We start from the raw sequence: 15,194 nt of genomic DNA, 5'->3' as shown, positions 1-15,194 counted from the left end.
AACTGTGCGCGTGATGATGCTCATTACATGCTCCATTTTCAAGGCTTTACCGCACAACGCTTCCTGGTGTATGATACAATGATAAGCTGTCAGCTCACCTGTCGCGTTTTCCTCTTGCATCTTTTCCCGTATCTTCGCCACCAGTCCGCTCCTGTGTCCACACATCGCAGGTGCTCCGTCGGTTGTCAAACCCACGAGTTTTTCCCAAGGCAGCTCCATCTCATTTACACATCTTGACACCTCTTCATACAAATCATGCCCCGTAGTTGTGCCATGCATAGGACGTAAAGCCAAAAACTCCTCTGTCACGCTTAGGTTGGAGTCCACTCCGCGGATGAAAATTGACAACTGGGCAATGTCAGAAATGTCGGTGCTCTCATCCACAGCCAAGGAATATGCAATAAAATCTTTTCCCTTTTTCACAAGCTGCTCTTTTAGATTGATGGACAACTGGTCTACTCTCTCGGCAATGGTGTTTCTGCTCAGACTCACATTTAAAAAGAGTTGCCTTTTTTCTGGGCAAACTTCGTCACAAACTTTAATCATGCAGTTTTTGATGAAATCCCCCTCCGTAAATGGCCGGGCTGATTTAGCGATCTCTTCTGCCAAAATAAAACTGGCCTTGACAGCAGCCTGGCCTTGTGATTTGGCTTTTTTGAACAGAGCCTGTCGAGATTTGAGGCCTCGTTTTAATTCCTCTGCCTTTTGTAGCCTTTGTTCCATGTCCATATTCTTGTTTTTGTCCGCGTGTTTCGTTTCATAATGTCGTCTCAGATTATACTCTTTCAGTACCGCCACACTTTCTCCACACAGAAGACACACAGGTTTTCCAGCTACCTTCGTGAACATATACTCCGACTCCCACCTTGTTTGAAACCCCCGGTTCTCAGTATCCACCTTCCGTTTTGCCATTTTTGATGGGTATCTGAAAGTTAATTTTACTGTGATGCTGACGACTGCTGTGCCAATAAATATTGAAATGAAGCAGCCTACTGCTCGGTGCGTCACCTTTGCATTGTGGGAAATGTAGTATTGGTGCGTGTAAAAGATCTGCGGGCTGCCGGCTTGCTGCGGGCCGGTTCTAATAATAAATCAAGATCATCCCAGGGGCCGTAAAAAACCTTCTTGCGGGCCGGATGTGGCCCGCGGGCCTTGACTCTGACATATGTGCTGTAGATCATCTACAGATTAATAAATTGTTACCTAATTCATTTTCAGAGTTTTAACATACGTTCTCTATGAAAATGATATTGCTGATGGGTAGACCCCTTTAAATGTAATGGACAAGGTAACTTCCATTTAAACAAGTTTTACTTTCTGAAAAATAGCTTGATAATTAGATATTGCAGTCATTCCCATGCTAGGCTTTGCACGCTGTTTCTCTGGCCAAACTTGTACATTTCTCTGCCCGCAGCCGATATTACATAATCAAAACCTAACACGGAGCCTAATCATCCCATCATCTCTCCCAGAGCGTATGTCCAGCAGATTGTGTCCAATCTGTATGAATGTACACTCTAGCGCTACACTGTCTAGATTTCCCAAAGTATGAGTTGGCCCCCAATCCTCCTCTGTGAACCTTGACTCTCATCTCTCTGGGTAAGACATCTCTACCTCCTCCGTGAATCTTGACTCTTATCTCTCTGGGCAAGACATCTCTACCTCCTCTGTGAATCTTGACTCTTATCTCTCTGGGCAAGACATCTCTACCTCCTCCGTGAATCTTGACTCTTATCTCTCTGGGCAAGACATCTCTCCCTCCTCCGTGAATCTTGACTCTTATCTCTCTGGGCAAGACATCTCTACCTCCTCTGTGAATCTTGACTCTTATCTCTCTGGGCAAGACATCTCTACCTCCTCCGTGAATCTTGACTCTTATCTCTCTGGGCAAGACATCTCTACCTCCTCTGTGAATCTTGACTCTTATCTCTCTGGGCAAGACATCTCTACCTCCTCTGTGAATCTTGACTCTTATCTCTCTGGGCAAGACATCTCTACCTCCTCTGTGAATCTTGACTCTTATCTCTCTTGGCAAGACATCTCTACCTCCTCTGTGAATCTTGACTCTTATCTCTCTTGGCAAGACATCTCTACCTGGCGGTCTCCTGCGCCCGCCTAGGAGATAGCATCGCCCCTGAGTCATTGTGATTCTTCCCACTTCTCTTTCCTCACTCTATTGCTCTCTCTCTCTTCTTTGCCTATCTCTCTCTGTGGGTTTTCAAATGCATGAAGGCTCTCAGACTGTTTCTTGCTTGCATTCAAGGCCCATTCTTTACACAGGTGAATAATGGCAGGCCAGAACAATGGCCTCCCAAGAATTATTGAGCAACCGAGTTCTCTCGCTCCCTTTCTCTCTGTCTGTGTCTCTCTCTCGCTCCCTTTCTCTCTGTCTGTGTCTCTCTCAGGCTCTCTTTCTTTCTCCTGTCTGCTCAATATATAATCAATATATAATCCGTTGGGGACAAGGGGAGGAGGGGAAAGGGTGGCTCTCGTTGTGGGTCTCGTGAATAATGAGCCATCGTCTTAACGCTTTAATCAATGCTTGATTAATATTTATTCATTTTCCTCTTCCAGGAAGGCCATTTTAATGGAATCACTCTTCTGTTTCCTCTCTGGATGGATTATGTGTGAAGAAGAAGGGCAAATGCACCACACAGACCCTGCCCTTAACTCAGACATTACACCCAACACACCACACAGAACCTGCCCTTAACTCAGATATTAATTAACCTTCATATAACCTTTATTTAACACTTTTGTAATAGTTCTTTAACCTGTATTGAACTTGAATTTAACATTTATTGAAGCTTTATTTAACCAGGAAAAGACTCTTAAGGGTTAGACACCTCTTTTCTAGAGGGAGACCTGACAAAAACCCTTTCCTAACACAGCATCATTAGTCTCCTCAGTCACCTCCAAACCCAGGAATAGCATGAAAATATACAGTCCTGCCAGGCTGGTTAGGAGGAGTTTGTAGAGAGCCACGTGCCACTGTGGCTGGCTTCCTTATCGGCAGACAGAGTTCTTACCAGCCCCATGCCGCTCCAGGCTGCTTTTCTCTCCACCTCCTCCTTCTTCATTCTGTATCATATAGCTGATTAACGACGTGACCTTGAGATGTCACAGGGATGAAAACTGTTTGAAGATTTAAAGATTAGACAGTTTTTTTGTTTTGTTTTTTTTACCTCTGGGCAGTTTTTAATAGGCCGCCTTTATGGAGGTGAGACACGTTTATTGGGCCGGCAGAAACAGGCAGTAGAGTGACGTATAACATATTTTTTCTTGCTCTCTGTGTCTTTTGTCTTATCTTCACTGTGTCTATTTTACTCGCACCTGACGTGATCACACTCTATCCTTCTGCTTACCCTTATCTACACAGCTTTCAGAAAGTATTCACACCCCTTGACTTTTTCCACATTTTGTTGTGTTACAGGGTGGGATTAAAATGTATTTAATTTTTATTTGTTTTATCAACTATCTACACAGAACACTAAACTTTAACATTTCTAAACAATTTATGAAAAATAAATATATGTTGATTACTATTACTATCCTGAGTAAATACATGTAGAATCACCTTTGGCAGCTATTACAGCTGTGAGTCTTTCTGGGTAAGTGTCCAAGAGCATTGCACACCTGGATTGTACAATATTTGCACATAATTTATTTTTAAAAGTCTTGAAAATCTATCAAGTTGGTTATCTATCATTGCTAGGCAGCCATTTCAAGTCTTGTCATAGATTTTAAAGCCGATAACCTCTTAAGGTATAGGGGGCAGCATTTTCACTTTTGGATAAATAGCGTGCCCAATTTCAACTGGATAGAAAACACTCTGAAGTTTCTAAAACTGTTTCAACCATGTCTGTGACTATAACAGAACTTATGTAGCCGGCAAAACCCAGAGGACTAACTGTTCAGAATTATTTTTCTTTTTTGCCTCTGACCGTTCCCTCTGTTGTCTTTGCCAAGGGATATTTGATAGGGACCATTTTACAGTTCCTACCACTTCCACTGGATGTCACCAGTCTTTGGAATTTGGTTGATGTTGTTCATTTGTGCAAAGAAGAAGAAGCACATCCTGGAACAAGGTTACCCTATTGAGAGTTGCGCAAGACGTAAAAAGGAGCATGGTTTATTTACTTGCTGTATTGAATACAGATTGCCCCGTCTTCAATTTGATCGATTATTAACGTTTAAAAATACCTAAAGTTGTATTACAAAAGTAGTTTGAAATATTTTGGCAAAGTTTATAGGCAACTTTTGAAATGTTTTGTTTTTGTTAGCTGTTTTTTTTCTGGATCAAACGCGCTTTATAAATTGACATTTTGGATATATATGGACGGAATTAATCGAAAAAAAGGACCAATTGTGATGTTTGTGGGACATATTGGAGTGCCAACAAAAGAAGCTCATCAAAGGTAATGCATGTTTTATATTTTATTTCAGCGTTTTGTGTAGCGCCTGCAGGTTTGAAATATGCTACCCTCTTTATTGACATAGTGCTATCATCAGATAATAGCTTCTTAATGCTTTCGCCGAAAAGCTTTTTAAAATCTGACATGTTGGCTGGATTCACAACGAGTGTAGCTTTAATTGAGTATCTTACATGTGTGATTTAATGAATGTTTGATTTTATTCATTATTTGAATTTGCCGCGCTGCATTTTCCCTGTTTTTTTTTCCCAAGTGAGACCCAAGCGTCCCCTATACCATAAGAAGTGTTAAGTAAAAACTGATCTTGGCCACTCAGGAACATTCAATGTTGTCTTGGTAAGCAACTCCAGTGTATATTTGGCCCTGTGTTTTAGGTTATTGTCCTGCTGAAATGAGACTTTGTCTCCCAGTGTCTGTTGGAAAGCAGACTGAAGTAGACTCGTCTAAGATTTTGCCTCTGCATAGCATTGTTCCTTTTATTTTTATCCTAAATAACACCCTAGTCGTTGCCGATGACAAGCATACACATAACATGATGCAGACACCACCATGCTTAAAAATATGAAGAGTGGTACTCTGTGATGTGTTGTGTTCGATTTGCCCCAAACATGACACCTTTTTATTCAGGACATAAAGTAAATTTCTTTGCCAAACGTTTTTTCAGTTTTACTTTAGTGCCTTAATGCAAACAGGATGCATGTTTTGGAAGATATGTATTATGTATAGTCTTCCTCATTTTTATTTATGTTAGTATTGTGGAGTAACAAAAATGTTGTTGATCCATCCTCAGTTTTGTATTTTAACAGCCATTAAACTCAATAACTGTTTTAAATTCCCCATTGGCCTCATGGTAAAATCCCTGAGCGGTTTCGTTATTCTCCGGCAACTGAATTAGGATGAACACCTGTATCTTCGTAGTGACTGGGTGATTGATACACCATCCAAAGAGTAATTAATAACTTCACAATGCTCAATTCAGTGTCTGCATTTTAATTTTTAAACCCATCTACCAATAGGTGCCCTTCTTTGCGAGGCATTGGAAAACCTCCCTGTTGTTTGTAGTTGAATCTGTATATGAATCGATATGTTCTATAGGATTGAGGTCAGGGCTTTGTGATGGCCACTCCAATACCTTGACTTTGTTGTCCTTAAGCCATTTTGCCACAACTGTGGAAGTATGCTTGGGGTCATTGTCCATTTGGAAAACCCATTTGCAACCAAACTTTAACTTCCTCACTGATGTCTTGAAATGTTTCTTCACTATATCCACGTAATTTTCCATCCTCATGATGCCATTTATTTTGTGAAGTGCACGAGACCCTCCTGCAGCAAAGCACCCCCACAACATGATGCTGCCACCCCCGTGCTTCACGGTTGGGATGGTGTTCTTCAGCTTGCAAACCATTTTTCCTCCAAACATAACGATGATCATTATGGCCAAACACAGTTCTATTTTTGTTTAATCAGACCAGAGGACATTTCTCCAAAATGTACGATCTTTGTCCCCATGTGCAGTTGCAAACTGTAGTATAGCTTTTTATGGCGGTTTTGGAGCAGTGGCTTCTTCCTTGCTGAGCTGCCTTTCAGGTTATGTCGATATAGGACTCGTTTTACTGTGGATAGATACTTTTGTACCTGTTTCCTCCAGCATATTCACAAGGTCCTTTGCTGTTGTTCTGGGATTAATTTGCACTTTTTGCACCAAAGTACGTTCATCTCTAGGAGACAGAATGCGTCTCCTTCCTGAGCGGTATGACGACTGCATGGTTCCATGGTGTTTATACTTGCATACTATTGTTTGTACAGATGAACGTGGTACCTTCAGGCGTTTGGAAATTGCTCCCAATGATGAACCAGACTTGTGGAGGTCTACAATTTATTTTCTGAGGTCTTGGCTGATTTCTTTAGATTTTCCCATGATGTCAAGCAAAGAGGCACTGAGTCTGAAGGTAAGCCTTGAAATACATCCACAGGTACACCTCCAAATGACTCAAATTATGTAAATTAGCCTATCAGAAGCTTCTAAAGCCATGACATAATTTACTGGAATTTTCCAAGCTGCTTAAAGGCACAGTCAACTTAGTGTATGTAAACTTCTGACCCGCTGGAATTGTGATACAGTGAGTTGTAAGTGAAATAATCTGTCTGTAAACAATTGTTGGAAAATGTACTTGTGTCACGCACAAAGTAGATGTTCTAACCGACTTTCCAAAACCATAGTTTGTTAACATGAAATGTGTTGGAGTGGTTGAAAAAACGAGTTTTATTGACTCCAACCTAAGTGTATGTAAACTTCCAACTGCAACTGTATATTACACAGTTAAAACTATTTTGGGATAGGAGGCAGCATTTTCAGTTTTGGATGAATAGCGTGCCCAGAGTGAACTGCCTCCTACTCTGTCCCAGATGCTAAAATATGCATATTATTAGTAGTATTGGATAGAAAACACTCTGAAGTTTCTAAAACTGTTTGAATGATGTCTGTGAGTATAAAATAACTCATATGGCAGGCGAAAACCTGAGAAAAATCCAACCAGGAAGTGGGACATCTGAGGTTTGTAGTTTTTCAAATCTTGGCCCACCGAATACACATTGAGATATGGATAAAGTTGCACTTCCTTCCACTAGATGTCAACCGTCTTTAGCAACCTGAATTGAAATTTGAATGAGGATTATAAAGGAGGGGCTCATGAGACCTCTTTGAGTCAGTGGTCTGGCAGAGTGCCTTGGTCTTATGACGCGCGTTCCCAACAGAGTTACCTCTTCTTCCAGTGCTTTTCTTCAGACAAAGGAATTCTCCGGTTGGAACATTATTGATGTTTTTTGTTAAAAACATCCTAATGATTGATTCCATACATCGTGTGACATGTTTCTAAAGGACTGTAATGGAAATGTTCAAGTTTTTTGTCTGGACGAAGTGCCGGCACCTCATGAAGATGGATTACTGGGATGAACACGCTAACAACAAGTGGCTATTTGGACATAAATGATGGAACTTTATGTAACAAATTAGTCCTTTATTGTCGAACTGGGATTCCTGGGAGTGCCTTCTGATGAAGATCATCAAAGGTAAGTGAATATTTATGGTGTTGTTTCTAACTTCTGTTGACTCCAAAATGGCGGATATTCTTCTGGCTGTTTTGGGTTCTAAGCGCCGTTCTCAGATTATGTTTTTTTTAAATCTGACACAGCGGTTGCATTAAGGAGAAGTCTATCTTTAATTCTGTGAATAACAGTTGTATCTTTTATCAATGTTTATTATGAGTATTTCTGAAAACCCCTGGATGTTTTGGAATCAAACCATTACATTGCCGCATTACGTGCAGTAAACTGAGATTTTTGGATATAAATATGCACATTATCGAAAAAAAAACCATACATATATTGTGTAACATGATGTCCTATGAGTGTCATCTGATTAAAATCATCAAAGGTTAGTGATTCATTTTATCTATATTTCTGCTTTTTGTGACTCTTCTTTGGCTGAGTCACAGTGTGTTTTTTTGACTTGGCTATGACCAAACATAATCATATGTTGTGCTTTCGCTGCAAAGCATTTTTGAAATCAGATATGATGGGTAGATTAACAAGATGTTTCTTTCATTTGCTGTATTGGACATGTCAATGTGTGAAAGTTACATATTTCTAAAAAATATTTTTATATTCCGCTCGCTGCCTTTTCAGCGGAATGTTGTGGAGGGGTTCCGCTAGCAGAATGCCTGCCCTAGAAAGATTAAATCAAGTCCTTTTAAACTTTCCATTTTCTTTACCGCTCTACACAGTGCCTCAATGCTGAAACCCCTTATCTTAAAGGATAAACTAATTCCTGCCAAAATCAGTAGGAAGACGGAAAGCAGGAGTGTCACGAACGTTGTTGTAAGAATCGGACCAAGGCGCAGTGAATGTAGAGTTCCACATGTTTAATAAATGAAACTCACCAAACAATACAATACAAAACAAACAGAGCATGAAGTAAATGCTCAACAGCAACTACACAACAACAAGATCCTACAACAAACAGGTGGGAAAAGACTGCCTAAATATGATCCCCAATCAGAGACAACGATAGACAGCTGCCTCTGATTGGGAACCATACCTTGCCAACGTAGAAATAAAGAAACTAGAATGCCCACCCTAGTCACACCACAACCTAACCAACATAGAGAATGAAGGATCTCTAAGGTCAGGGCGTGACAGTTTTATTTATTTTATTTATTTAACCTTTATTTAACTGTGGCAAGCATCTATCCATTCTCAATCCCTGCGTAGCACTGTGGCGGTGCTTGAAATTCTGTCAAGCAAATAACTGCCAGTGTCATGGTAACTGCCTGTTAATTAATACGAAAACTTTTAGCACCCCCTGGCTACCACACAAGTCAATCATGCAGACTTTCGGAAACATCTACATTTGAAAAAGTCTAACAAAACCATTTAATATAGCCTACACCATCATAATTTAATCCATTAGTTATTTTAGACAAGTCTAAAGAAACACAATATGAAGAAAATGTAGTCTATTTCAGAAGAACTTAATAGCATACTCTGAGTTGCCCTTATGTTAGATCCTGATCTGTCTTTGTCATATGTACACTAGTTCATTTAGCAGACAGAGTTCTGTGGAATTATTTGTATATTATTTTAATGTATGAAGAATTGAACATAGCTGACTAAAATAGAAAGGATATTTTCTCCAAATGATTTGAGGGAGTGTAACGGCTGTTTGAAGAAGAGGACCAAGGTGCAGCGTGATACGTGTTCATGATTTTTATAAAACTGAACACTAGAACAAAAAAGAACAAAGCGGAACAAATGAAACAGTTCTGTCTGGTGCAGAAACACACAAACAGAAAATAACTACCCATAAAACACAGGTGGGAAAAGGCTACCTAAGTATGGTTCTCAATCAGGGACAACGATTGAAACAACGATTGAGACAATCTGATTGAGAACCACACCTGGCCAAACACACAGAAATAGAAAACATACAACACAAAACAACGAATGCCCACCCCAACTCACGCCCTGACCAAACCAAAAGAGAGACATAAAAAGGATCTCTAAGGTCAGGGCGTGACAGGGAGTGCTCACATGCGCTATTCTGTGTTAACAAAGAAACAGGTACTCCTATATGCTTAATTTAGAGTTATTTTTGAAACTTTAGTTTTAATTTTGGGCTATATGTTTGATTTGTAATAGGCTATATTTTAAGGCTGCTGATGATTTCAAAATATTTACAAGAAAGGCATGAGCTCAGATTTTTTTTTGTTTTGCACATGCTGCACACACTTCATCAATCTCTCATTCACAATTTGACAAGCACTTGATAATGCCTCAAATGACCCGGCGGCATCCCCTTTGTGTAATGCCGCCTAAATAAATCCATGTATTTTGCGGCCAGTGGCCGTTGTGCCCTTGGGCTGAATATAATAATTATAATTAGCTTCTCCCGCCTGCGTGCTCCGAAGCACCTCTCAATCACTTGGCTCTCGCAGATATTTCAATTCTTATCAGACAATACCCGTCACGTAATTGGGTCCTTCTCACAGTCTACAAGTGAAGACCGACACATCGGGGACAAAACATATTGAAGAAGTTTACTTTTCGTCAGCCAACAAGATGAGTAGGCCTAATGAACAACAAAAGCACTAGCCTATGTCAATCTACTATCCACAATAGTACAAAAGTTGACCAATTCTATTGACCAACTTGTCCTTCTGTATGAGAAAGAAATATTCCAAACATAGTCTAGGACAGTGGTGGGATGAAATATGTCCCAAAGCTCCCCCCCAAAAATGTTTAAAAGCATTGACGCTGATGCAACAGATCAGAACGATTAGCATAAAATGTTGATAAACTATTAGGCTATTTCTTCACGTTACAAGCGTAGCAATGCGCACAAGGCAGTGGGCTATAAGCATAAATGTTCCAAAATGTAATCAAATAGCGGAAAACACCATTCTCAAAAGTGACACAAATGCAGGCTACTAGCCTAGTTACCGTGACTAAACGGTCACATGGAATTTGACAGAGGTCATGACTCATGACCGCCGGTGTGGCGGTAATACGGCCGCCATAGCAGCCATATCCCTGCACACTTGAAGAAAAAGTCAAAAATCCCTCGTCTTTGCTATAACCTGGGTCTTCTGGTGTTTTTGAAACATATAAAGCCTCCTTTGCATGTTGAAAATGAGGATGTGCGCTGTCCATTTTAGGATAGCCTCAATCTCAGCAGTACTTTTTTCAATCTCCATAGGAAATCCTGCTGTCCAACATAAGAATGTGATCCATGGAGGTACAGAATGAGGAGAAATATGCCATGATGTGGTGATGATGATGATGATGATGATGACATTTTTCTCCCAGGTGCTGCCTGAGGGCCTGATGAACTCAATGGTTGAGCGACATGAACATGAGCTGCCTCTAATCTGAGACAATGTAAATGAAGCTTTTCTGGCTTCAGGATGACTCATGAAGTCCATTTGAGGAGAGATGTGGCAAATGTTTCCATTTCAAATGAATTAATTTGGCTGCTCCATATTTCTGAACAAAGCAGGGGATGACAATATCAAATTGTAAACAGATTTATTTCATGCAGGCTTCACATTTCTCGGACTGACTAAACAGCTTGTTTCTGTTCTAAAAAAAGGATGTTGCCAAGTAAACGTTGCATGAACAGCGATACAAGTCCCTCATAAATTATTCAAAGCACTTGACTTTTTCCTCATTTTGTTATGTTACAGCCTGAATTTAAAATGCATTAAATTGAGATTTTGTGTCACTGGCCAACAAACAATACCCCAAATTAATAAAAAATGAAAATCTGAAATGTCTTGAGTCAATAAGTATTCATATTTGTTATGGCAAGCCTAAATACGTCAAATCAAATCAAAGTTTATTTGTCACGTTCTATGCATACAGTATATGATAAACAAAGAGTAGCAGCAGCGTAAAAGAGGGGTTGGGAGGGGGGCACACAATGCAAATAGTCCGGGAAACCATTTGGTTACCTGTTCAGGAGTCTTATGGCTTGGGGGTAAAAATTGTTGAGAAGCGTTTTTGTCCTAGACTTGGCACTCTGGTACTGCTTGCCATGCGGTAGTAGAGAGAACAGTCTATGACTGGGGTGGCTAGGGTCATTGACAATTTTTAGGGCCTTCCTCTGACACATTCTTGCGTAGAGGTCCTGGATGGCAGTGATGTACTGGGCCGTACGCACTACCCTCTGAAGTACCTTGCGGTCGGAGGCCGAGCAATTGCCGTACCAGGCAGTGATGCAACCAGTCAGGACGCTCTCGATGTTGCAGCTGTAGAACCTTTTGAGGATCTCAGGAACCATTCCAAATCTTTTTAGTTTCCAGAAGGGGAATAGGCTTTGTCGTGCCCTCTTCATGACTGTCTTGGTGTGTTTGGACCATTCTAGTTTGTTGTTGATGTGGACACCAAGGAACTTGAAGCTCTCAACCTGCTGCACTACAGCCACATCGATGAGAATGGGGGTTACGTTGAGGGATAGGTTGTTATTCTGTTACCATCCGGCCAGGTCTCTGACCTCCTCCCTATAGGCTGTCCCGTTGTTGTTGGTGATCAGGCCAACCACTGATATGTTGTCAGCAAACTTAATGATGGTGTTGGAGTCGTGCCTGACCATGCAGTCGTGGGTGAACAGGGAGTACAGGAGGGGACTGAGCACGCACCCCTGGGGAGCTCCAGCGTTGAGGATCAGCGTGGCAGATGTGTTGCTACCTACCCTCACCACCTGGGGGCGGCCCGTCAGGAAGTCCAGGATCCAGTTGCAGAGGGAGGTGTTTAGTCCCAGGTTCCTTAGCTTAGTGATGAGCTTTGAGGGTACTATGGCGTTGAACGCTGAGCTGTAGTCAATGAATAGCATTCTCACATAGGTGTTCCTTTTGTCCAGGTGGGAAGGGCAGTGTGGAGTGCAATAGAGATTGCATTATCTGTGGATCTGTTTGGGTGCTATGCAAATTGGAGTGGGTCTAGGGTTTCTGGGATAATGGTGTTGATGTGAGCCATTGCCAGCCTTTCAAAGCACTTCATGGCTACGGACGTGAGTGCTACGGGTCTGTAGTCATTTAGACAGGTTCCCTTTGTGTTCTTGGGCTCAGGGACTATGGTGGTCTGCTTGAAACATGTTGGTATTACAGACTCAATCAGGGACATGTTGAAAATGTCAGTGAAGACACCTGCCAGTTGGTCCACACATGCCCGGAGCACACGTCCTGGTAATCCGTCTGGCCCCGCAGCCTTGTGTATGTTGACCTGTTTAAAGGTCTTACTCACGTCAGCTACGGAGAGCGTGATCACCCAGTCGTCCAGAACAGCTGATGCTCTCATGCATGCCTCAGTGTTGCTTGCCTCGAAGTGAGCATAGAAGTGATTTAGCTCGTCTGGTAGGCTCGTGTCACTGGGCAGCTCACGACTGTGCTTCCCTTTGTTATCTGTAATAGTTTACAAGCCCTGCCACATACGACGAGCGTCGGAGCCGGTGTAGTTTGATTCAATCTTAGTCCTGTAATGACGCTTTGCCTGTTTGATGTCTCGTCGCAGGGCATAGCGGGATTTCTTGTAAGCTTCCGTTCATGGGTGTGAGCATGTGCTTAACAAATCACATAATAAATTGCATGGACTCACTCTGTGTGCAATAATAGTGTTTATCATGATTTTTGAATGACTACCTCATCTCTGTTCCCCACACAGTACAGTGGATTCGGAAAGTATTCCTACTCCTTGACTTTTTCCACATTTTGTTACGTTACGCCTAATTACGTTTGTTACGCCTTATTCAAAAATTGATAAAAAATACCTTATATTCATAAGTATTCAGACCCTTTGCTATGAGACTTGAAATTGAGCTCAGGTCCATCATATTTACATTGATCATCCTTGAGATATTTCTACAACTTGATTGGAGTCCACCTGTGGTAAATTCAATTGATTGGACATGATTTGGAAAGGTACGCATCTGTCAATGTAAGGTGTCATAGTTGACAGGTGCATGTCAGAGCAAAAACCAACCCATTAGGTCGAATGAATTGTCCGTAGAGCTCAGAGACAGGATTGTGTAGAGGCACAGATCTGGGGAAGGGTACCAAAAAATGTCTGGAGCATTGAAGGTCCCCAAGAACACAGTGGCCTTCATCATTCTTAAATGGAAGAAGTTTGGAACCACCAAGACTTTTCCTAGAGCTGGCCGCCCGGCCAAACTTAGCAATCGGGAGAGAAGGACCTTGGTCAGGGAGGTGACCAAGAAAACCGATGGTCACTCTGTGGAAATTGAAGAACCTTCCAGAAGGACAACCATCTCTGCAGCACTCCACCAATCAGGCCTTTATGGTAGAGTGACTAAACGGAAGCCACTCCTCAGTAAAAGGCACATGACAGCCTGCGTGGCATTTGCCAAAGGCACCTAAAGACTGTCAGACCATGAGAAACAAGATGATCTGGTCTGATGAAACCAAGATTGAACTTTTTGGCCTGAATGCCAAGCCTCACACCTGGAGGACACCTAGCACTATCCCTACAGTGAAGCATGGTGGTGGCAGTATCATTCTGTGGGGATGGGAGACTAGTCAGGATGAGGCAAAGATTAACGGATCAAAGTACAGAGAGATCCTTGATGAAAACCTGCTCCAGAACGCTCAGTACCTTAGACTGGGATGAAGTTTCACCTTCCAACAGGACAACAACCTTAAGCACACAGCCAAGACAACACAGAAGTGGCTTCGGGGTCTTTGAATGTCCTTGAGTTGCCCAGCCAGAGCCCAGACTTGAACACGATCGAACATCTCTGGAGATACCTAAAAATAGCTGTACAGCAATGCTCCCCATCCAACCTGACAGAGCTTGAGATGATCTGCAAAGAAGAATAGGAGAAACTCCCCAAGTATGCCAAGCTTGTAGTGTCATACCCAAGAAGACTCGAGGCTGTAATCGCTGCCAAAGGTGCTTCAACAAAGTACTGTGTAAAGAGTCTGAATACTTTTGTAAATGTGATATTTCCATAAACTAGCAAACATTTCTAGAAACCTGTTTTTGCTTTGTCATTATGGTGTATTGCATGTAGATTGATGAGGAAAGAAACAATTTAATCAATTTTAGAATAAGTCTGTAACACAACAATATGTGGAAAAAGTCAAGGGGTCAGAATATATTCCAAATGCATTGTATATGTAAGGTTCCTCAGTGAAGCAGTGAATTTCAATCATATGTTCAACCACAAAGACCAGGGAGGTTTTCTAATGCCTAACATTGATGATCCCTTTGAGCATGGTGAAGTTATTAATTACACGTTGGATGGTGTATCAATAAATCCAGTCACTACAAATATACAGGCATCCTTCCTAATTCAGTTGCCAAAGAGGAAAGAAACCACTCAAGGATTTCACGATGAAGCCAATGTTGACTTTAAAACAGTTACAAAGTTGAATGTTTGTGATAGGAGAGAACAGAGGAGAAGATTGTTGTCACTCCACAATGCTAACCTAATTGAGAGTAAAAATAAGGAAGCCTGTACAGAATACAAATATTCCAAAACATGTATGTTTGCAATAAGGCACTAAAGTAAAACTGCAAGAATGTGTTAAAGAAATGAATTCATGTACTGAATACAAAGCGTCATATTTTGGAGCAAATCTTATACAACACATCACTGTGTACCAATCTTCATGTTTTCAAGCGTGGTTATGGGTATGCTTGTCACTGGCAAGGACCCGGGAGTTATTTTTATTTTTATTAAAAGAAACG

This window comes from Oncorhynchus clarkii, chromosome 6 (assembly GCF_045791955.1).
Source record: "Oncorhynchus clarkii lewisi isolate Uvic-CL-2024 chromosome 6, UVic_Ocla_1.0, whole genome shotgun sequence".
NCBI classification, from domain to species: Eukaryota; Metazoa; Chordata; class Actinopteri; order Salmoniformes; family Salmonidae; genus Oncorhynchus; species Oncorhynchus clarkii.
This window is presented reverse-complemented; position numbering follows the sequence as displayed.